The sequence below is a fragment of the Sinohyriopsis cumingii genome, unplaced genomic scaffold, assembly GCF_028554795.1.
Source record: "Sinohyriopsis cumingii isolate HCF-2022 unplaced genomic scaffold, ASM2855479v2 utg000360l, whole genome shotgun sequence".
Classification (NCBI taxonomy): domain Eukaryota; kingdom Metazoa; phylum Mollusca; class Bivalvia; order Unionida; family Unionidae; genus Sinohyriopsis; species Sinohyriopsis cumingii.
Window position 1 is genome coordinate 3,916,967 of NW_028315892.1, and position 25,273 is coordinate 3,942,239.

General features: G+C 36.1%; 1 pseudogene; it reads right to left on the minus strand.

The window, feature by feature from the left end:
* Window positions 1-136: 136 nt before the first annotated feature.
* LOC149774275 (uncharacterized) lies at window positions 137-25,273 on the minus strand (annotated as a pseudogene).

Here is a 25,273-nt window from a genome sequence, read left to right on the forward strand (position 1 = left end):
ACATATTTGCTGAATTTAAATAAATGTCTCTGTTCTGAAAGAACCATATGCATTGTTTGGTTGCACCATCACCAGATTAAGATGATATGTTTTTCCAAACATTTAGCGTTTTCTTACCAAATATATTTAAGCATGTCTAGGTACACATTCCATCTCTAAAGGAACACAGAGTAAACCACACCTTTATTATTTATATTGCCAGTGCAGATTATGTATTGTTAAGGGGCTCGCACAACATTTTGTATATTTTTGCTAAACCACTGTTTATTTCAACAGTGCGATTTTTCTATCTTTTATCACGCTTCTGGATGACAAACGAGTATTGGCCTTGAAGAAACATGGGATATTGATATGAATATTGATCAGAATGAAGATATCCTTTACATTGAAGCCCTTATTAGCCATTATTGAGTCCCCTGGATTACACATCTTAGTTTACTTCTTTCACATACCTGTCGATCACTAGTAGAACCCCCATAGGCACTAGAAACATAAGAAACAAGTCCACTCGCCAGTACCTTTACAGTATTTATATTTTTGTAGGTTGAAAATGTTGATTGTTGTGCCATGGTCTGTTTGGGTTTTACAATTGGATACTCTGTATTATCCACTATCACCCTGGTATTGGGGTATTTTGCCTTAAAATCTGTAGATGCAAAAAAATTACCTAAATCTCTGGATGGCCACCAGTTGACCTCATTCCACTGGAGAAATATAAAATTTATCCATGTGACAAACTCCTCGGTAATCCAACTCTAAGTTAGTTTAAAAAGGCGACTGAGATCGAAATGTGAAATGTGTCGTCGGAGTTTAATTAATGTACAAACAAAACTGATCTTCAATACCTATGTCAGGTAATGTCCCATCATAGTAGTTGAGGAGATATGCTGCTGCACCTAACGTGTCTAATACAAATTTAAAATTATTATAAGTCTCCAGTCCGGTATAAAAATGGGGATTATTCACTAAAGTCTGGATACTAAACATTGGTTGATCAACATTTTGTGTCCCACAATCCCTTGTGCTGGTTTTTTCAGTCTGAGTTGAGGCAGGGAGGTACACTGGAACCACTGAAAAAAATTGTAACTGCATTTGGTGAATTTAAAGGTTATCACAGACTTACAGAAATAACTTTAATACATTTTCAACATTTGAGTAACAGGTTTTAATTTACAAAAGCAAATGCATTAATTTTATTTTTAACGGTTTATTTGGATGTATGATTTGGTTTATGTAAAAGTCATAAATTCTTGACTGTACCTGTTTCTTCAGTTGGAGTTGAGGACACTGTTTCTTGACATCCAACCTCAACGTTTTCATCCATCATGCTATCATGACTAATGCCCTAAAATACACAAAGGAAAGCGTGTATACAGTACTTAAGGCCCACCCCCAACAAAATGAATGGTTTAATGTTGCACTGGTTTTGAAATTAGGGTAGATATGTTGGGATTTGTAACAAAATTTGAGCATTTTATATATGAAAATGTTTAGTATATATAATATACAGAGCGCATAAAGTACTGGGCTAAACTAGATGAACAAATTTTGGGAATTACAAAAAATATTATTTTTTAATCTTGGGGTGGAGTGCTAGGGTCAGCAACGAGAAAATAAAAAAATAGGGACAGTCCGCATAAATTCCTTACCTTGTCGTATTTTCGTTTCCAGAGATGTATTTTATTTTTATAAATTGTATTGTGTGATTATCTCTGTAATGTATTGCAAAATCAAAGTATCAATAAGCCTCAAAATGTATCAAGTCCTTGCATGAAATACCTCAACATACCTGAATATTTTGCTTTAATTCTCTTTGGATGTGTCTCTTCCTCCGTTTAAGTATTGTTGAAGATTAGCTTGAGTCTAGCTGAAAATAAGGGGCACAGCTGTGGGGTTCAACTTTTTCTGCAATGGTTCTGTGGCTGTGAAGCATTCATAACATTTTAAATTCTAATTTGAAAAAGAAAATACAGTACATTGTATATTTCAACGTGTGTTTACACTTCTCATTAGGCGTACATTATGTTCAACTGTTCGAATTGATGCTCATTGATACTGATACTCATTGATACTGATACTAATGACAAATAGTTATTTGTTTGGTTGACATATAATATTAATATATATTATGAGAAATAATTAGAAGTATAAGCTGTGTAACATAGAACTTACCAGACGAACTTTCACCGAGATAATCAGACGAGTCAAAGTAGCTGGAACACACAACACAGTGCATTGTGGGCTTCCAAAAGTCTCTCCGTATAGCCACGATTCCAAGATTTAACCCGATCTTTTTGGGACCAGGGAAATGTATGGACCCCTCTGTTTATGCACTGGGGTACGCAACACTCCGTAGGCATTATCATAATATGGAAATAGCTAACTACTTCATGTAATTTTCTCGCTCATTACTGCTGTTGCTATATGGATGCTAGCCTCTTCCGGTTTGAAATGAACCGGGTTGCTGATGAGCGCCGCTGGCGGTAATAATGTTTCCGGAGAACAGCATTTCATCTCAAATCTTCGACTATTCATTGTTTACGTTCGTAAGACCGAGGATCCGTCATGTTTCGTTTACTAATAATGCAGTTGCCTATCTTAATTGTAGAAGAGTCACACATTTTCCGGTTTCTTCATCAAGCCCAAGCGCAATACGCAGAAACTCTTCTAGCCATTATCGTTTCCTACAGTAATAATTGTCATACAGTGATACAAACCATTTGCCTCCGGAGTATTTACATCACCTGCGATTATGCTCTCTGGAGGTCATGTAACCGTTTCATTGCAAAACACGCCTAATACGACAGCACATGTTAATCTAGCAATGCCTTTGCCCGGTGACTGTTACCGGACAAGTGCATCCTTGCTGAATAACACCAGAGGTCTTTAACTTCCTAACTGAGTCAATGTTAGCAACAAATATTCCTTAATAAACTTAACTGGGGAAGGTACTTTCTTGGCTATATTTTGCATCTGCTGCTGCAGTTAGCGATTAAGCTTTTTCCCGTGCACGTGCGATGATTAGAAGCTTGTTCTGAGTTGTCAGTGGTACATCAGGGCGATTCCATAGACCAAATTATACTTGACTCTGAACACAGTTAATAAGAGGATTAGTTACATGTTAAATACAATTGTTATCGTCAACCACATCACGTCATATTCCATTACTTAGATAATACTGATAAGATCTAATCTTAAACGTTAAGGACCCATCAAAATAAACTTTGAGTGCTTCGAACTGAATTTCATTTCAGGTTACATAAGATTTTAATAGAGTATGTGTGAAAAAAAATCTAAATCACCAGATGTTTCGATACGTGATATTGGTTACAGAAATCCAAGACACCGACGAATTGTCATCCACATTTCCTGTCTACCCACCCATCGTTACATCCAGTTATAATAAACCTGCATGATCCAGACTCTCCCAAATTTAATATGAGACTTGTAAGTGTATCAAAGCCATTTCCATGATTTGGATCTCAAATAAGAGCACCATTTGCTAAGGCTGTTAAGGTAGTGTTTCCTCTGCTTCTTTGATTAATATTCCCGTAGTTCCGCTCCATGAGTGTACTACACCTAGTGGCGCGGTCACGTTAGCGATTTGTTCATTCAGGTATTGTTGTATGGTAACCATATTATCAATATACCAATTGAGATAAGTAACCGACACACCACTGTCTCTCTTTGATTCCGCCGTTGTCAGAGAGCTGAACAAGATTGGAGCTTTATAATAACATCTTGAATGTTTTCGTTTGACTTTTGGAGTTTGCAATTTGAGCTTCAAGAAACACAAGCTCACATGGCTCTTTGTATCAAATCTACTTATATCCACGTCGGTATGTTGTCATCGAGCAGAGTAACATCCTCTAATGTTAATGTAGATTTTGTATAATATGAAATGTAAATAATGTGAAATCAATAAATGCATGCGATGTTTACGAACGCTTCAGTGCATTCAATGCCCCAACAACAAGATGGCCGCATTTAGGTCCATCCAACTGAGAGTGTACTGACATAGTCGAATAAAACATAGGTTGTCTGTCACCGTGCTGAGAGACATAATTAACAGCTTCAACTATTGGATCAAGTCCATACGATTCAAAATGCAAACGGTGTTGAGGTGTTACCACGTATGAAGCTCAATGAATGCCCAAGTCATTTTGCGAAATCCAGATTTACGATGCCGCTTTCAGGTCATCGTGGCACCGTATAATCAAGTTCATTTAACTACAACACCGAGAAAATATTGATTATTTTCAGCCGTTGCGAGTAAATCACGATTGATCATCTGCGACCTTGTAAACGAATAACTTCGCCCAATGATATTTGACGACATCCATCTGGTAATCTAAGGCTGTTTACTTTCTTATATACGACCGCCAATTACCTTTACAATTACATTCCTTATGCAGTTTAGAATGACCCAAAATGATGTGGTCAATAACGCTGGAATGGCTGCAACGGATGGAAATATTGCGCCGGTCTTCGAGAAATGAATCACCTCAGGCTTGAGTATTTTTAATGTTACTGAGAAGTTATGGTTTTTGTCTGCTTTAAGCTGAGCGGGCTGTGTTTGGGTCAACTACACAGTGACATTTACAGTTCGGTTTGCTGGAGAAAGTTTCAGTGTGTCCGCAAAATTATTGTTTATTGCGTTTTATATGTTTTGTTCCAAAAGGTCTCTTACAAAGGCCGACGTTCACTTCGTTATTTGACATTATGTGTATTTTACATAAGTTTAATTATGGATTCAACGAATTTTCCAAGTGCATTGGTCATCCTCATTCAACCACATGCACATTCCAAAAACAGAGTCGTATTGGAAAGTATCACATCATAGCATATATAATTAGCACCAAAGGGAGCTACACTTTCATGAAAATACATGTCGCCAACGGATTACCTGTACAATTATATGTTTTCCAATGAAAAGTAATAGATAGGATACCGTGTTATGGAGTCAAGTTGGGAAATTTGTAAAGCAGTGTTAACTTTTTGATGCCGGTCCTTATACGATTACAGATCGTGATCTGCACGTGCTGAATGATTGTTTTCAAAGATAAGACGAATTTCATCGGAAGGTTATTGGTATCCATTTATTCGCAATGAAACCTCAATCAATTCTATGTTGTTAAATATCGTCACACTCTCTTTGTCTTTGTCTCAATTTGGAACTAAAAACGAAACAAACACATGTTTTTGTGCAGTGGGACCATGTTGGCTACTTATTGTCCATATAAATTGTCTCACAATAGCAGTTGATGGGCGTGCGTCTGTGGTATGTACATGAAACGACAGCGTTGAATCGGTTATCGACCCAATACATGACAGCAAACGTAATTCTGTACAAAGTGAAGGGGATAACACAGGCTTCCAAAATGGTGGTTTTGCTAATAAAACTTTAGCCTGACCAGCAGCTTTGCTTATTAAAATTGCATTGTTGGAGTTATTGTTGTAGTTTAATGTAACTGTATGTTTGACTCCAAAAATAACCTTGCAAACATATCTCAAACCTAAATATGTGACAGAGGAATTGCGCACAAAATTCGTGATGTGGCTCCGCGAAGTTGTCTTTTACGCTGAGCAAATCCTTTATAAATGTTCCGAATCCACATTATCAGATGTATCCTTGATAAATATCAATGTTGGACCAACTGTTCTCTTGTAATCATCGCTATATCTGGCAAGTTCAATAACTGTCTGAGCCACGTCAACGATCTCCAAAGTTCGATTTCCGTTTCATAGATGGAATAACTTACAGCGATAAATAACGCCATGATACCATTGTTAACACATTCAATTGTGATATCGGTAAAACCAGCACCATTCTGGATCTGTTTTTATTCAACTTCTAATAAAGCTTCACATGGAGGGAAAAACCTAGATATACGCTACACTTGCAATTCTATTTTAATCAATTGGGATCCCTGACTGGATATGAACCAAAAACTAAAAATCTCGTTTGCTTCGACCCACTAACATAAACGCTCCGATATCAAATGCTGGATCAGATATATCTCTGAATTGAGCCATAATGATAATTTTGTTTTTACTTATAATTATTGATTTTCTTTAATACCACTATGTAGCAGCTGCATTTTAAATCCATTCCTCATTGCCAGAGTTTCGATCTGCAAATCTGACAATCTTTGTTGAGAGGCTTCAATAATGACTTTACAAACTCCAGGTGGCATTAAATTTGCTAAAGGCAGCGTAACTATTTTACATTGTGCTCTTATCACTAATCATCATAGTGACTGATCAGCCTGCTAGCCCAGTTGTTATATTCGATTCACAGTAGCATTTTCGATGATGTCCATGATTCGAATTGCAACTCGTGTAGCGATTGGCAAAGTTGTGATTACCTAGGATGCTCCCGCGAACAATCATCAGACAACATCATCGAGGCCAACTCTGTAATATGTCATATACATAGGTTTTCTCGCGTTAGTAACCTGAATGGGTTCCTCACGTGCACGCACCACAGGCATTGCTATATTGAAAAGTGATGTCGAACTCTAATAAACAATTGTTTACTGTTATCAATATTTCACCGCGCTGACCGTCAAAGTAACCGACTGTATCTACTACAGAAAGAGAAATATGTGTCAGCCGATTAGTATGACATGGAAGATACACAGCTGCTGCCGTAGTAATCGATACCAAATCACCTATTTCCACGGTTGGTGAAAATACAAACAGTATACAACCCTGAACAATTACTCCTGTCGTTTTAGACAAGCTATCATAACTGCTACTGATTGCGTCACAACTGCTACTGATTGTAACACAGTTTACTTAACCTAGGTCGTTGATGTAATCCTCGAAATATCAGACACGATATGATAACCCGGTCTGTTTAGATCCTGCACTCAAAATTTGTTTATTTAGGAAAATATCTTTGGGTCAAGCAAGACCTGTTCTGAACGACGACTGTCCAATGTTAACACAATATGATGGAGATTAAATAGTGATAACAGAGCTGAGTGTTGACTTATTTTCACTACTATAAATTTTGGATTCCCAGCCAGTCAACACCGACATTCTTCTTTGGACCACATCATTGATTTATATAATGTCGTACGCACTTGAGGGAAGTACAAGAAAACCCCAGTTTGATCCACTATCTGCTGACAATACAAAATAATTGTTCGCGGGCAGACCACCACTGAACGTTTGGGATCGGATATCGGGCCAAATGTAATTCACATGCAGCGATGCTAGTGCGATTGTTAAAATGAAGCGTTCAAACCCGCAAGATAGTTATCCCGGTAGATTCGGGTCAAATCAATGGTGAGAAAACGACACGGGTCCACGTATGATCAAACACAGAAAAAGTCAAATGAATTTTTCCAAGATCTTGCGCATCAATATCACGAAATATCATCAACATATTACAGTTATCATGGATCACTTTAGGTACTATTACATAACGTTAAGTCAATTAAATCACGTCAGTATTTTTGAGATTATTTCAGCGGGCTTGACTTGGTTTTCAAGCATCACATCGTCGGGGACCAGAATATTGGTTTTGCTTGCATCGAAATCGTCAATGGTAGTGCTTTGTCAGTGTTGGAAAATAAATCAATGGACGACTTCACGACGTTCTTTGGTCAGTTTTGAAACATCATAACAATGTTGATCATCAGTCGATGGTGCTGTCACCTACAACCGATCCCAAGCTAGTCATCGTAAAATTGTATTCAGCATCAGTTGAGCTTTTCCTGATCAAGCAGGGCTTATAGTTAGCACACGAATTGGATTTTCAAGTAAAATTTCGTCATCATGCTTTGACAGTTTCGGCGTTGCTTGTGCAGATAACTCAAGGATGTTAAGAGCGAACCTTTTAAAATCATTGATTTTTCTGAAATTTTTCTTTTCACCGAATGCAGCTGCGATTTTCTTTTTTCTTTTTTTTTTTTTTGATACCATCGCATAATACTGAATTATTAATACGGTCATGTTTTCATATTGTGTGCGATCTCGCGCGAAAACACGTAACCGAAATCCAACTCAAGTTCAAACACGAAATAGATCTGCAGCGATTATTAGCACTTTATAACTTGTGTTAGTTGTGGAATAAAGACTTTCACGTTCATCAGGAAAGCCGTGGGTGCGAACGCGTCTCATGCACGTGGCTTATACAAAATGTTTGCGACGGTGATATCGCGGCTACATTATCAAAATTTATCAGGGACATCATGGAGTAAATATCCGGGTGAAAACACCCTTCCGGATATAGTTACTCTAGGTCAGGCACACGGCTAGATGTACGTCTCGATCCTAACAACCTACATAAGCCTGGCGAAGCACCCATAAAGCACGTGAAGTTGTCATCCATGACTTAAATACGATCAATCGAGTACTGAGTAAGGAATCGCAAGATGTGTCGTTAAAGGAGGTGAGAAAGTCAAGGTTGCACTTGGAGTTAGACAAAGACTTATTCATTAAAATCATATTATAAACAAAGACTATAAATATATATAGTTTACTACAGTCCTCGTGGCTACTGGAGAGATAAGGTCAACATGGAAAAGTATCTATTGCAGCAAAAGTCACTAATGTGATTGCATGAGCATGGCTGGCCAATCAATATATGCAGACATTTACGTACCAGTACCAATAAAGATTTCACGTATGTGGCTTGATGTCCAAACGCCGTGTTGCGACTGTTGTGAGGACATATCGATGGACCTTGATACCTTGATGCATACATGTATACTTTCTTAGTTTATGTAGTGGCAGGTATCATTTAAGTAGAGCAAGAAGCGAGCAATGAAGCTCTATAGATTAAAGACTGATACCTACTAAGCATAATATCCTCGTAATGACATATACTACTTGATCACTACAAACATCTTGCAGCTATTGGGACACTATGTTTCAGAAAATCTAGTTTGTCTTTATCTTCGATAACAGATCCCTTCCTAGATATGTAGTTCTTTCGAGGCCTTGATATTTTGTATTTAGATATGTTTCAATGAATGTAAACCATTTAATTATATTTGATAATTGTATAATGTGTTCTTGGCAAGGGCCAATCTGCTGGCTAAGTCAACTAAAGCAAAGGCGTGTTGTGTGATGTATACTCTAGCAATTTTTTTAAACACACATTGCATAGCGCATACCACAAAGTTTACACGACAAGTAAGGTATCACCCAAAGAAGGGGCGCATGCAGTGTGCGATCCCTTCGAGACACCTATGGGGCTGCGAAACACTCCAATAACATCAGGAACGGCTCAACAGGTTGTGGCCAGCAGAGGAAGCGGGTCTGAAATTAACCGGTTTGGCGCCATCCGAAGACCTATTCGGCCATGACAGATAACGCTACACCAATGATCTGTTCTCCATAAACTTGGACCGAAAATGGTACGGCAAAATCTACGAAGATACGCATACGTTCGAGGTCAACCAGCCAGCGGGGAAGACGACACATAAAGGTCAGGAATCCCAAAATAATGCCTGAGTACATAGTTCATTGCGTTTGATATAATTCTACGAGATTGACGATGGCAGGACATCCACCTGGACACGACAGCCATCCCAAATGTTGTGTGTGTCTCCTTTGGAGGGGATGGAGAAATGCATGACCCAATGCTCGCGGAGTAGTATAGTGTGGATGCTTGGGATGCCTGTTCGTGTGAGAACCTGATAGTCTGGAACCGTGCTCTGTCATCAGTTCCCTCAGACAGTCCAAGATTCAGCTTTTGGTTTTGTAATTTTATGTTTCGTTTGTCGACTGACGTCTCTGGGCTCCATCACGTTTGCACGTAGTCTACCAAATTACACGATTGCATTAGTAACTTTGACATTAGTTGTGTCATAGATGTGGACAGCACGAGACAATGTGCTTCTTAGGTGAACTTGTCCACATTCTCGACTGTTTGGTCATTTACTTTTACGGTAGGCGTCCATTAAGGCGTTATTGGGAAGGTTTGTGAATCATCCTGTCTTCTTGTTTTAATTCGGAGACCGAACTTGTCACAAGTTGAAGAGAAATGGTCAAAATGTGTTGAGTGTCATGCTCAGATTTGGCATTAAATAAACAGTCGTCAGCAAGTAGAAGATCACGAACATTTACTTTCTGTGTCTTTCTCTGCAGTCTTTTCATATTGAACAGCTTGCCAACAGTCCGGTATCCGATGTAAATCCCAGTGTCGTAGTCACGCAACGCATCATTAAGGTGGAGAGCAAAGTAATGAAGGGGGCTCGACCGGCTTGAATTAAGGTAGAGGCTGGGAATAGTTCAGATGACCCACCGTCATCCACAATACGAGCAAACATGCTTTCTTGGAATTGCCGAAACACGAAAATTTCTCAGAGCAACAAACTTCTGGCATTGTCTTTCAAAGTCCTAATCGGCTGCCAGTGACAAAGGATTTTGTCCTGTCAATGAATGTCGATTACAGGATGCAGTTATGTTCCTGTCATTTCTCCTGGAGTCGACTAGCTTCAAACACCATGTCTGTGGTACGTCTTTCTTTCTCAAAGCCACACTGACACGAACCTTTGATCGATGTGATACACACGGCAATTTAGCATAATTCTGGCAAGGATTATGCATTTTATTGACCGGAAGGAGATGCTCCGATGGCTGTGACATGGTTTTCCTTTGCCATGCCGCTTGTGCAAGTGGAGGATGGCGGATCAGCAAGTCTTATGCTGATTTATATTTGGGACAATCGATCAATTGCCTCTTCGCTGATAGATGAATGTTGTTTGATGATGTTGTTGAAGTAATATTCTAATCTTTGGAGTCTAAAGTTTTGTCCTGTACACGCTGGCACTTATATATTAAGTATTGTATATGTTTCTGATGACTAGCTGGTAGGGTGACTTCAAAGCGACGTATAAATTCTTCATATCATTCCTGAGTGAAAGCAATACAATGCTGGGTTAAACAAATCCCAGTTAAATCTTATTATGGATATTGATAAATCATTCATGTCAAAAGGTTCTATATCACTTATTGTTCATTCTGCCAAGCCTAACCCTAATACAATGCTTAGAGATTGTTTATGTCAGGTACTATACCTTTGTCTGATAGATCTTGTACTAGTGGAAGTGATCTCATTCAGGGAGTTGGTGCGGATTATGTAATGTTCCTCCCCAATGTGTTAACCGTCATCAGACTTAGTCTCAGGACCCGTGGCTGTCTGAACAGAGCCTTCTTTACCCACTGCATGTATTCATTTATTACTAGGCAAAGACCAAGCTGATATAAGTGTGTGGACAAACCACGTATAACTAGTGTTTAGTTTATCCCCTTGTAATTGGAAAGCCTTGTTTGGATAAAAAGGTTAATCCTGTTGAAAATGTCATAGCTGATTCATACGCAGCTTGTGCTGTTACTGGATCTATGGCAAAACGAGCACTTGAGAATGATGTTAATCAGGAAATTATTCCTTTAGCTTACACATTTATTGTTCAGCCTTATGATGTGGCCACAGTTGCTCCTGGTATTATTTAATCAAGACGTACTGCTGAGAGCAGTGACCCTATGTACTACTCGTTCTTTTCATTCTGATCTTGGTAGCCAAAGACCATCACTCATTTTCGAACAGAAACACTATCATGATACCTTATATTTCTTTCAGAGGTTATTAGTGACACTTAAGATCTTGTCACACTTATTAATTGGTAGGAAAACCCAATCAGAAAACACATAAGGCTCATCTGAAACGTATGCGTGCGTCAACAAGAATTTCAGGAACAATCCCTTTGAGAATTATTCAAAATAAAATCATAGTAAAACATCCGATAAGGATTATCTTTACATACTTTCGCTACCCATGTCTGCCTAGTTTCACAAATGGTCAAATTTCAAGTTATGCAGCAATTCGTCATTCGAAGGTTTAAATATTATGCTTATGACAATAAAAGTCAGCTGGAATTTAGAAAGGTTTTATCAACCTTAAACGAATTTGATCGGTCATACTGCTTTGCTAGAGGAGAAGATTGGGAAAAATGTGTTTATTTTTTATTATAGCTGTTAGGAAACCAGTTCAATAATTATTGGTTTTTATTCCATTAGAGCTAGTGTTTGGAAATACTCTACACGGAAAATTAAATTCATTAAAAGAGAAGCATCTTTCAAATGATGATACAAGAACAAATCTTCTTCATTATGTCTCCGGCTTTAAATATACTTTGTCAAAAGCTTTTGAAGTAGAAAGAATTAATCTTTACTATATTCAGTCATAAACGAAATTAACGTTTGACAGAAATAAAATGGAAAGAAGCTTTGAGTCTGCTGATAGAGTTCTGGCTCTCTTGCGCATGCCTTAAAATCCTCAACATGATATTTATTGTGACCTAATACAATTGAAAAGAAAATAGACGACTTAAAACCACTGACCTAAATTATATAATTAACACTCCTCGGTGGATTGAACGTTATCATTTTTGGCATTATAAATATGTTAAAGAAGAACGCTGATATATTTAAATGATGCTATTGAATCAGACATGAGTGACTACAGTTAACATTGGGACCTATTGAACAATTTGGACCAGAAACATACATCTGCAGCCAGATGAAAAGAGTTAAGTAAAATGGATATTTATGTGAATATGAGCACTTGTTTCCCGATGTTCCATCGCGAGCAAATGAAATCTCCAATGACACTAAACTGTAGAATATAAGCCTGTCAAACAGTGTCATAACAGGTTGAATTATGTCATGCTTGAAAAAAATCGATATTCGCTGGACATTGTATTGATCCAAGTAAAAGTGATTGAGTTCATAATGTATTCTTGTGCCGAAGCCAGATCATACGCTTATTGTTTGTTTTGACTATAGAAAAGTAAGGAGTGTCACCAAAGTAGATTAATTTCCAATGTCAATAATCTATGACTGTATTGATGAAATTGTAACTGCAAACATGTCACCTTCTGACAGGATTCTGTCAAATTCCAATGTCGGAAACGGCTAAGGGAATTTCAGCACAAGCAAAACTAGACTGATTTTATCAATATTAAAGTAATGCCGCTTGGTATGAAAATAATTCCATCAACATCACAGGGATTAATGAATATAATAACATCTGGTTTAGATAATTGTGGAGCTCACATCGATGACGTCATTATCTACAACGACAACTTGAAAGATCGCTTGCAAACCATTGTGAACTTCATTAATTGTCTAAGAATGCAAATCTGTCAATTAATTCAGAAAAAGATTTATTTTTCTTCACAGTTTAGGACATTGTGGGACACGAACGATGGATGCATCCCTGTACTTTTGGAGTAACGTTCGCTGAGACCACACTGATTGGAAGTATTTTTCCAGTTTATATGCCATGTGCGAGACCTAAGATTGATATATTTCTGCTGTTATAGTAGGTGTTCCATGTGCTTTACCATTGGACATGAGACAGATTGCATTCATAGTTTCAATTATCTCTGGAGGATCAGCAAGTGACATTTTGATCTCAACTTGTGTCAATCGATAAGTTCCCTCCTCGCTGATAGATTAATGTTGATTGAGAATGTAGTTGAAATGTTTTTGGTCATCTTTGAAGCAACTTCCCTTTATCAGCGAGCATCGGGGCACTGTCAGTACTCAGTGTTGGAAATATCAATGATGACCGTGGCCCGTATTTTTTTTTAAAGCATCATTGAATGTTTCCAATAAGTTTATTCTAGTACGACAAAAATCTCATCTGTTTTTTTTTTCTTTCTCATCCACAAGTCTTACACCTCTCGGATTTTACATGGGATTGCGCACTTGATGTTCTATAAGGCTACCTAGTTAAATGATAAAATTTGCAGTCAATGTATTTCATTCAGAAGTCTCCGAATGGCATCATTATTCTCATCAAAGCAATCTTGATGTCTATATGTGGTGAGATCGAGGATTTCGGATGCAGTTGAGTGCACATTGTATCAGAAGGATGCCCAATTTTCCTCGACATTCTCGTGATTTGTATCAATTGTATCAAGTTCGCTTCAGTAAATGTCTGTTTCACACTCTCCATTTAAAATTTTGTGACAGTAAGTTTTTTGGGCACATTTTTGCCTTGGCTGAGTGCTGATACTGTGTTTAGAGTCCATAAGCCTGCGTCATTCCACCATTATACACTTCTCATTTCATGCTAACTCAGACGTCGTAGTGTAGTTTGGCAGGAAGAATACTGTGTTGGTGATTAGGAGGTCATATTAAACGCATTTTCTCAGTAGGAGGAATCCAGTGCTTTTGTCAAATACATATTTGCTAAAGATACCTGATTGTGGATGATGATCCGTGCCACCTTTAGCATTGAAGCCACCAAGGATGATGCTGCTTCTGCAACAATAGACGCCAAGTCTTCTTGGACTTTGTAATTTATATCTTCTGGATTGGGATATAATGGGTGCAAATGCACGGATGATATTTCAAGTTTTTTTTCTCCAGACAGTGGGAGTCTCGTTTGCTTTCGGCTGTCATTCACGACCTTTGGAAGATGTTTAAGATTGCTAACCAGCTGCATTTTACATCTTCAGCGTCATATCGCTCTTCTTCACGCCGGCCACTCCAGAAGACGGTGTATCAAGCTCTATGTTGTGAGGTGTCCTTCCAGAGCTAGGTGAATTTCACTCAAGGTTGATATCTGAATGTTTTATCTAGCTAGTTATGTCCTTCGCTCTGGTCTATCGCTGATGAACCGTGAATTGCTTGACTTTTATTTCCTTATTCCGTTTTCGACCGATAAAATGGGATCCCCGTCATGGGTAATATGCTGACCAGGTTAAGGTGAAGCAGACACTATTTAAGGCTCAGATTTGGAACCCCTCCTTGATGCTTAGGAGCTTAGCAGTGTGAACCTAAAAGGGCCGATCAGTCACCCAGGGGACGGACGAGTTTTAATGTTTCTTCGATCCAGTGAAAAGCGACTCATTACCTTTAGCCTGTATTCTGGTTTGCAGCTTCAGCCCCCAGTGTATACACATGTGCTGCGTTTTCGTTCGTTCGTCGCCACAGGACTTGAAAGATTCTGGTGGGGGAGGTAAATAGTGTCATAACTTGCGTGTGAGCTGGATTTAAGTGAGAGAAGTTGATCTGACCCGTCCTCACTCACACGTCATTAAGTGACGATGCAATGGATGACCACCTGAGCTGATGAAATGCGCTGTCCGCACAGCCATTGTATATTGCCTTCACAGCCGGATATCGAGCATATCTGTTCCGACGCCAGTTTCACCAGATGAGACTTTACGGGGGTGGGGGGCAGGAGTAACTGTCCATTATAAATCAACTGCCGCAGGTAGTACCGTCTACTGTATCTTACGGCAGCAGGTGATATCTGACTAAACCATGGGTTGAATTTACTTATTGGCCACTTCACCATATGTGATTTGAAACAAAATAGCCACGGCAAATGCATATAAAGTTTTAAAACGCTGTCAAGTCTATATTTTGTGTCGATAATATGGAGACCAGTTTGTAGCCATTTCATCTCATCACGCATGCGTGTTATGTTTGACAAATATAGGTTGCAATGGCAATTTCTCTTATTGGGATAATCGCTTTTGAACATATTTAAGTATGGTCGAACATGTCAGATGCGCATCGTAATAGCATATTTCAATTGGTCTGTATAAACCCATGAATCATCCCAGATTTAATGTGCATAGTAGACACGCTTTAAAGGGCAATACGGGCTGTTGTGCCTGAAATGACTAAATTTTCCTGCCGGGCTGGTCATACTCACGCTCACCGAGCCAAATCAATGCCTCTTCTAAGACATCCCTCTTTTGTCTTTATATTTATTTCCAAGATTACACGCATATCGCACAATCCCCATCATTTATCAACATCCACTGCTTGTATGTCCAGCATAAAAACAAAACTGGAAATATACTTGATTGGAAATGATAAAGTGCTACAGACTATTCCTGGTAGAGGTAAGTCCCCTCCTACTTATGCAGCTCATTTGAAGGCATCATCATGAGGACTCGATGTAGTCATCTCCTGGCAAGAAGCGTCATTACCTTTCTTTGCCCGTGCATTTGGGCTAACAATAATAAATGCAACTGATCACAATTGGGGGTTTTGCCGTCAAAACTGATAACGTTACTATCGCCGTCCCAGGCAATGAATTTGACTTAATTATCCTCCATTGGATTCGTTGTGTTGAAACTCGGATTTGGCGTTTGATCATTGTAATATGTACCTTTATTACACGCAATGTCATTTCTGACAGCGACTCACAATTATAGCCAGATTGTTTCCTTTGGTTTCCGTCACAGACATCATTCAGTGCGTGGGACTTAAATTTAACGAATATTCTACAGGATTCGCAGCCACTCTATCATTGGCTCTAATAATTAGAGATCAGGTAGTTTTAATCCGTTTTCATCTCGGGGGTCTCCTTTGGTCGGGAAAACACGTTTTGGAATGCTTCTCCCGTGTCTGCTATCTGAGACTAATAACCACAGGTACTTCCTTCAGCAAGTTCCTTGCTACGAATACCCTTCAGAGACTAATTTTTCTTCCTGACGAGTTTAGGAATAACATCTTTACTTACCCTCACTCCGAATAAAACTAAATGAAGGCTCGCCCTACCAAATTTCCTTTTAAAGGGTTTTTCTAACATAAAGCCTCAGTAATTTCAAACGACTGACGATGCAAATTATTAACTCGTGAAAACGTCAAAATATGGAAAAACAATTAACTGTAAATACTACAATTTGATATATATGCAAAAACTATGCACACGTCATGCTAGCGTGCAATCATACATTGAATTTAAGACATAGTCGATGTACTTTACCCTTGAAAAGAACATGGGTCAAAGATCATGCAACCGAGTAGATCCTTTCGTGTATCAGCGCATTTCATGCCACAAGGTGTATATATATATATATATATATATATATATATATATATATATATATATATATATATATATATATATATATATATATACTCCTGAAATCTGCACATCACGAAGTTCTACAGACGAAAGATACAATCTGTTACTAAACTTTCATTATCCGTTGCTTAATATAGCCATACTATATGTATATGTATAAATACATTGTCAGATATATCGAAATAAGCTAAGTGACATTTTTGCTCTGTCCTTATCTTATTCTACTCTGCCCGACATGTTTATATCTCAGAATAATGAAGTTCATGCAAACTTTCAGTCAGTGTTCACTGTGTGAAATACACTCTATGCAAATAAACTGATATTAAAAGTAATGATCCATTTATGTGACTTTTTAAGAATTTAGAACATTCAATGAAGATCCAGTACACAGCTACAATGCGCTCGCACTGACTTCATAGTAGTGTTAAAAGGTTTGCATGGTATGAAAACAAACATATAATGGGTTAGGATATGTTTAAATGTTTGCACATGGAAAGTTTTATTATCCGAGAAAATCCAATTCAAGTGGTGAATTAATATATATTGTGTTGGGAAGACCATACGAAATGGGTATTATTTTAGAAGTTAATCAAAAACAGCTACATGACCGTTATCAACACGATAGTTTCATAGCTAACACCTAAGAAAGCATACACACTCTACTGATACGTGACGCTAGAAAATGAAAATCTACAACAATTTACTTTTTAAACTTCAATTCGTATATTCATTTTATGTTATCAAAACAAAAACGTACCACTAAGCTATAAGTTTTAAACGAGTTTTACTTGAAACATATTACATTGCATAGTAGTTTCAAACACATAGCGCCAGATATAACGACGCGTGTTTTGATTTTAAATTGACAAATAATAATTTGTTTGGAAATAACGATTTATTTCGTTCAAGACGAGTACAGAATGATAATCTGGACATTGTTTAAGCTTACTATCCTTAAATTGAAGTCCTTTAATAATTTGAATTGTAGTTAATTTCCTGGTCATGTGCATGTTGCCGTTTTCTAATTTATATTTAGTTTTTATAGTTATCATTATTTTCATACAAAACCTTTATCTAAAAGATATCGACGTCAGTGTTATTATGTAATGACAACATATTAACTCGTCCGAAAGTAATTCTAAGTGAAAATGGTTTATGAATTTTACAGCAGAGGACGCTGAATGATCCAGGAGAGAAAACAAGACAAACTATGCCGCATCTAATACGTACATTGATAAAGTTATATACTTTATTCCGGACATACATCAGTCAATTTGCATATACATTGATGTCTTGTTTGAGCCATAATTTATGTTAAATCCTTACAGACAAATAAATACAAATCTGAGACCAAGCAACACATCATTTCTTGAAAGATTTTTAATAGGAAACAAATTGTAACACAGAGCATGTTGAGCAATATCTCATTCTCTAAAGGGCGTCAGATTTCGAGAAACAGAATGATGAAAGGTGCACTATATACAGATATAGAAACGAAAATAATGTTTAAGGTGAAAGGCATGTCATAGTTGCGAGGTAAGGTAGTGAATAATCATTTATGATCACTCAAACTTAACTAGCCTAACACAAAGAAAATCAAATTAACTAAACCTGTATGCGAAGGCTGTATGGTGTTAAAGTCAGGCATGTGATTCTTGTACTAATATACCTGAAATTAAAACAAAGAAAGATGGTGACAGAGTATCCACGCTGAGATATACACTTTTTACAAAGACAATGGATGACATTAAACATAATCTCGCTAGTGACAGACCAAGAGGACAATATATTTGTTTGCCACAAATGAATACGATAGCTTATAGATCGCTTAAAGGTGTCTTTATTGATATTACACTTTCAGAGCGGTTTGCGTAAAAAAAGGAAGTGTTGATTTTATAAAAAGCAAATTGAGGAAAGAGAGTCTTTACTGAATCATACACCGTATAATCAGACCTAATAGAAGAGTTGATATAATTATTTCATTTGCAAGAAATGTTGCCAAAGAAAATTTAATTGCATCACACCATTGTGAAGTACACGTACAAATGAATAAATTGTTTTCCATGGTAAAATGTTTAAGAACAAGGGAAGACATGCACATTTATATTTAGAAGATGAAAAATCCAGATATACAGCCAAACTTCAAGCGGCATCTGGAATTGTCGGCTAATTAGTATTATCCTGCTTCAATTCTCCAAAATACTTACTTTTGAAATTGTATCTGTAATGGTCCTTGTTAATAATAAATCTAGTTTTGAAATTTAGCAGCAAATGTTTTTGGAATATAAAAATAAATAGCACGCTTGTGTCTTGCTGAAACTACTTTTTTGTTTACTCTTCCGTGTCTCTTGAAGAAGAGTTTTATGAGCGTCAGATAAACTAGTGTCCTAATATTTTACAAATGTGTCCCATTGGATCCTGTAAACATCAGAGATACTTGACGCTTATAGCTTATATAACATGTAGCTAACAAGAAAGCTTTGAGCAACGACCGATTTACTTTACATCATGGACTTATTAGTATCTTGCGTTGAAAACGAAATCACATCTAGACGTATTAAAATGTGTTATTGCTTTGTTCTTTGATAATATAAAGCACATACTTGTCTATGTTATTAGACTGCTTTCATTGAAGATAAGTTTCGTTTTCTAATGATCCTGTTTGTAAACAGTCATAGCTAAACAGGTACATTATCTTTCAATTCTTTTTAGAATAGAGTCCTAACTGTGCAAGTACACTCTCAAACATAATTATACATGTTTTTTTTTTTTCTTCATTTCTTCTAAAGGTTAGTTTAGCCATGTCAATTGTTTTTTCCTTAGGTCGTGAAAGCAGACACTATAGTTACATATAAACAAAGTATGTGTTCATTCAGCTACAGGATGGTTGATTTCGAAAATACAGTGAAAATATTAATGAAACAAAAGAAAAGAAAATTGTGTAGGTTGATTATTCAGATTGAGACACTTAGGTACAATAATAATTATTGATTGTAATGATATATTGTTACAAATCCAATGTGTTCATTCAGCTTAAGATCATCATGCATAGCTAAATCTATAATTGTTAACTAATGCATAGGGTGTAAATTCAGACGTATGAACGTCTACTCAAGCTTACCTGTGTTTTGTCTTAGATCAAAGCTTGAGGGGATGATCTAGTGTCTCTAACATCTGACCTATAACGCAGATATGGATAGTTCTTACCAGATACAATGCAACAATCATAAACAATGATGTATTCTTATTATTATTATTTATTTTTTTATTATTATTTGTATTATACTAATCATTGTCATAACCGATGTCACTGTTATTTGCGGTGAGGGTAGCTGTATGCTATTATTTGTATAATATGAAATTACCGTACACGTGTTCTAATTTTCAGAGACAAAATCTAATTCAAAATCCGGTTGCTTGGGTGATTCTGTGGAACTGTTTCATAATATTACTCTTTATGAAGATACTTTACTGTCACTTTACCGGAGCAGAATGCTGATTGCTATGTGGACGCAGGGTTTTCATAGTACCTTGGATGACAAATATTACCTTGATAGTGATGGAAATATTTGGATTCGCAACCTTCAGCTTTCAGACGAAGATGAATATTTTATGATTTGGGAAGATCGAATGTACAATTTAGAAGAATTTGTTGATTTAACTGTTTTGGGTGAGTATTCAACTGTAGTACTATATATATATATATATATATATATATATATATATATATATATATATATATATATATATATATATATATATATATATATATATATATATATATATATATATATATATATATATATATATATATATATATATATATATATTTATATATATATACATAAACTTTCAGTGTTCCTTACAGCGAATATTTAAGACTATTATTTCTATATTTTCGTATGCAGCGATCATGCAGTTTAAACTGGTAATGAAAGTGTCGCTTTGCGTTTATATCCTACTACTTATGTTCAATAGTCCACTCCCAACAGATGTTTGATTGCAAAACAAGAATTATTTCAAGACAAGATAAAGTTTGAATATGACTATTTCAGGGATGAGGTTAAATAATATATATCATTCAACGTGCGTTTTGCTGTTTCAAATTGGGCTTAATATCTTGATAAATAAATAAAATGGTCAATATCATGCAATGCTCTTCTTAGCTTACTTCTGGTGATAGCTACATGGTTCATATTTATGTCATTTATATGCAATTGAATATAACGTATTACCATTATATTTTTAATATGGCTGCTTTTTAGTCTTTGCAATGCAAATAATATATAGCGCACGATGGAAATGTGTTGAACTTCAGAACTTCGTGGAATAGTGTAGGTGCTGACTAAAATTGATCACATGTTCACTACACGTGCTTGTTTTGTATGTTCTGCCATATGTTTTATTCTTGAGGGTCTCTTTATAGTACAGAAATTTTATAGATTTTCAACTAAACAATACAGTTATGAGGGGATGGGCAGAAACTGGAAGAGCTTGAATATTCTTACAAATTTTGGCCTAAAATTTACAATCTAATTAGAGGTTTGAACTGTCCAGACAAAGTGTGCATATTATCGAAATTATTTGACATCTTATATACTTTTATTCAGTTTCATATTCTTGCTTTCCATTTGATCAACTTTTTAAAAGATATTTGTGGTAGCACGTGGAGACTGTCATAACATACATGACTCTCAGGAGTTGCCGTTCATTACAAAGTTCAGAATACAATCCTGTAACTTCACAGTTAATTGTGTTTACAGTATAAGCTATCTGAAATCCAATGCATACGATTCCACAAATGTGCTTGTTTATTGTAAGTTAACACGTACCTCATGCTAACAAAGCAATTGTATGTTTTATAAAATGCCACTGTATTAAGATCCTAAATAGATCCATAACTGTGAATAATATTCTACTTGTAAATTGTTTTACCAATTTACCTTTGACATATTTATCCAGTCAACAAATTTAATTTTAAGGAAACCCTTACTGTGTCACGGACTATGTTATTTGCTCTCTAAATCTAATTCACTATTGTCATAGGAATAGGTATACTGTATGTGGATCTTAAACACTGATGTTCACAGAATGCCGTTGGTGTCACTTAATTGGCTGTTCTTTTCTACAATGCATATTTAGATGTTCAGAAACTAAATATCAGTTTAATTAATAATGCATTGTGTATTATTGAGTTTGAACGTACTTTCCTAATGGTTTCTGTTTTGCAACTGTAAGGCTTTGGAAAATATTCATTAAATAGTTTTGTACTTTTGGGAAATTAAAGAACAGAGACACAACATGTTGTTTCTTGGCATGTAGTCCGATAGATTCAATTAAGAATTTCTCAAAATGTCTCAGTCTAGAAGCAACTGTGCAGCTAGACTTAGATTTAAGCGAGCAAACTTGCCAAGGCTACTTTATTGTAGGGCTACGGAAAATCGGTCACTAGGTTTACAACATTATTGCGAAGAATTCGAAGTTACCAGAATTTTCTAGGAAAATGCGGGAAGTATCACACATGTGATATATATTTGTCAATGCTTATGCAGTCCACATTAATTTGGGTACTATTTAATGTCTAACTGACAATAACATAAATTGCAGTTATATATGTATCCATTAAGAAAATGAGAAAAAGTTCTTCTGGATTTCAACTGTGTAAGGAAGCCCATATATTTTGCTTTCGTTTTACACATGTTTATTTCATATCAAAAGTTAGTATTTTTCAGATAATGTATACAATAATTACTTAAAAAAGATTCGAATTGCATGTAAAATCCCCCTCGCAACGCCAAAAATATTGCGCACATGGACCAATTTATTGCTAACGTTTTGAGTTCTTATTGGGAATCCACAAGTAGACATTTGATTAAAGTCATATTGTTTAAAACCTCTAAACAGACCAGTAAGACAAAACATATATTAGTTTGACTATGAACGTGCAACTGGAAATATATGCAATAATCACTGAAATTAGTAAACAATTTACAGAGGTATTGATTCTAGCTTGACTGATTATTATAAATCTTGGTTATATATATTTAATCCACAATTTTCCTTATGATATTCATGAAGGAATAAACTATATCTTACTGTAGGATGATATTTTATATGGATTGGTCTTGCTCATCTTTGCTTTACCAACACAATCGTGGATTTGTCGTAAAAATGTGCTGTACATTATGAAAATAAAAGAAATTATCGTACACTCAGTTTCCCCACGGCAGTTTGCTCAGATCTAATATTAAAATAATCCGTGCAGTTTCCACGAACTCCAGTTCTTCTTAAGGTTATACACCAACGTTAACGGAAATATACAAAAAGTATATTGCTTATTATCAGATAGACTATTTAAACTCGTTTATCTGCATACCTGTATTATGTTATTGTGTCTTTCTGTTTCTATTCAATAATAGGTGCACTTGTATTTTACTATCGTTAGGCAAAGTGGCATCAAAACTTTGTGTGTCAACATGAGAGCTTGTATGTGTGTGCTTATATGTTTTGTCTGTGGGCTATATTGGTGAATAGTTCTTGTTTAAATTTGTATACAGCCCCTTTTAGATGAGGATTCGATGACCTATTCCAATTATGTTGAATGTATGTAATAACCTTCATTTAGGGAGTGATGTATGCACGCGTGTTTACGGTAAAAACTATTCATACAACCCGCCCAATTCGGTCTAGATTTGTTTTTAAAGGTCAGTGCATTAAACGTGAGTTTCCATTTACTTCGTCGATTAATAGTTAGTTTGTATAGTCTACATGATTTCGAGATAGCGAAAATAGGGAGTATCATGCCGGCGGCTGGCATCCTTGATAATTTGATTAGTGACTATTTCTAGTTAACCGTTTAAGACTGTACGATACATTCTCAATGTGTTTATAGCCCCTGACGTTTCATTTGTATACATCAACGCATTAAGTTTTTTTTTTCTCTAATTTATTTCTTTGGTGCATAGACATGCTGACTCCCATGTCATGCCGTCTACCGCGGTAATATCGTAAGAGTGTATAACACGGTTTCCGAACCATTGCTATGAGTATAAACATAACACGGTATGAGCCGCGAAATACAAAACTGATTTTTTAGTTCTTTTTTTTCTTGGGGCAATAAAATCGCCATGTAGCACAGTGCAAAATATCAAGCTGGTAATTTCTATAGATAATCATTATGAAAATTGACTAAATATACACATGCAATACTAGCTAATTATTGTTTGAATATTCCAACACAAATTGTGGGTTTTGCTAGAATTGTGTGTTTTGTGGGCTGTTAGTTGTGTGTTTTGTGTGTTTTATTAGAACTGTGGGTTTTGTTGGCGTTGTGGGTTTTGTGGGTTTTGTTGGATTTGGGGGTTTTGTGGGCTCTGTTGATTGTGGATTTTGTCAAGAGATTATAAGGCTTTGTGAGCTGTCTGTGGGGGTTCAGTCAGATAGCAGAAATCAAACTAGGTACATCACAGGTATTGTGAGTTTTAATTTTGTATTTTTTAATGTTTTATAGTTTATTATAGAGTTATATAACTTTAGGCAATACTTTGGACAGTACATTTTTGTTAAAGTTTATTTAAGTACAAATCAGCTTGTATTTAAGTTATTTATAGTTTTAATTCTTTTCTCTCTGTTCCAAATTATATGCATTCTAGTTATTTCTAGAGATACAGTGAAGTTGCTCTACATTACAATAATATAATTCCGTTTCTTAAATTATAGATCAAACAAAGTTCGTAGGGAAATAGAATGTCTAAGTTAAAAATTATGAATGTTTTCCTTACCGATTTGAGATTCTAAATTCAATTGAACAATACTCGCTTATTCTTGCAATCTATAAAACATAAGTTCTTTTTCTATTTTATATTGTATTAGTTGTTTAAGTCAATGTGTTTTCCTTCCCGACTTGACAGCTAATTTACTTCCGTCTATATCAATTCACTTGAAATAAGTATTATGCTATAGTTGTAGGGTTAAGCCAAGCAAGTGTTTTCCTTGCAGATTTTACATTTCATATTACAATCAAGTCATAGCTTCTCTTTTGTAGTAAACGTTATTGCAGCTAAATCCACACATGATAACTCTAATATAATTTTCATTCATCATAAGCAATATAATGAACTAATAGCTTAGTGCTAATATGTACCCTGACCTGTCGTGAAATTATCATCTACCAATCTGTACCTCAAAACAATGATAGTATTTTGGCTTAGATTAAAAATAACACGAGTGTGATGGTTATGAACTGATTTTATTCACTGTTTCTCAATAAATGAACCATCTTGTGTTATGGTTGAAAATAAATCAAGAGTTCGAGTTTACTCCATTCCCCTCCTCCTTAGTCAGCTGATAGGAAGCATACTCATCCCTGGTGCCATACTCCAAGAGATTATTATCAGGACCTAGCTCGGCCAT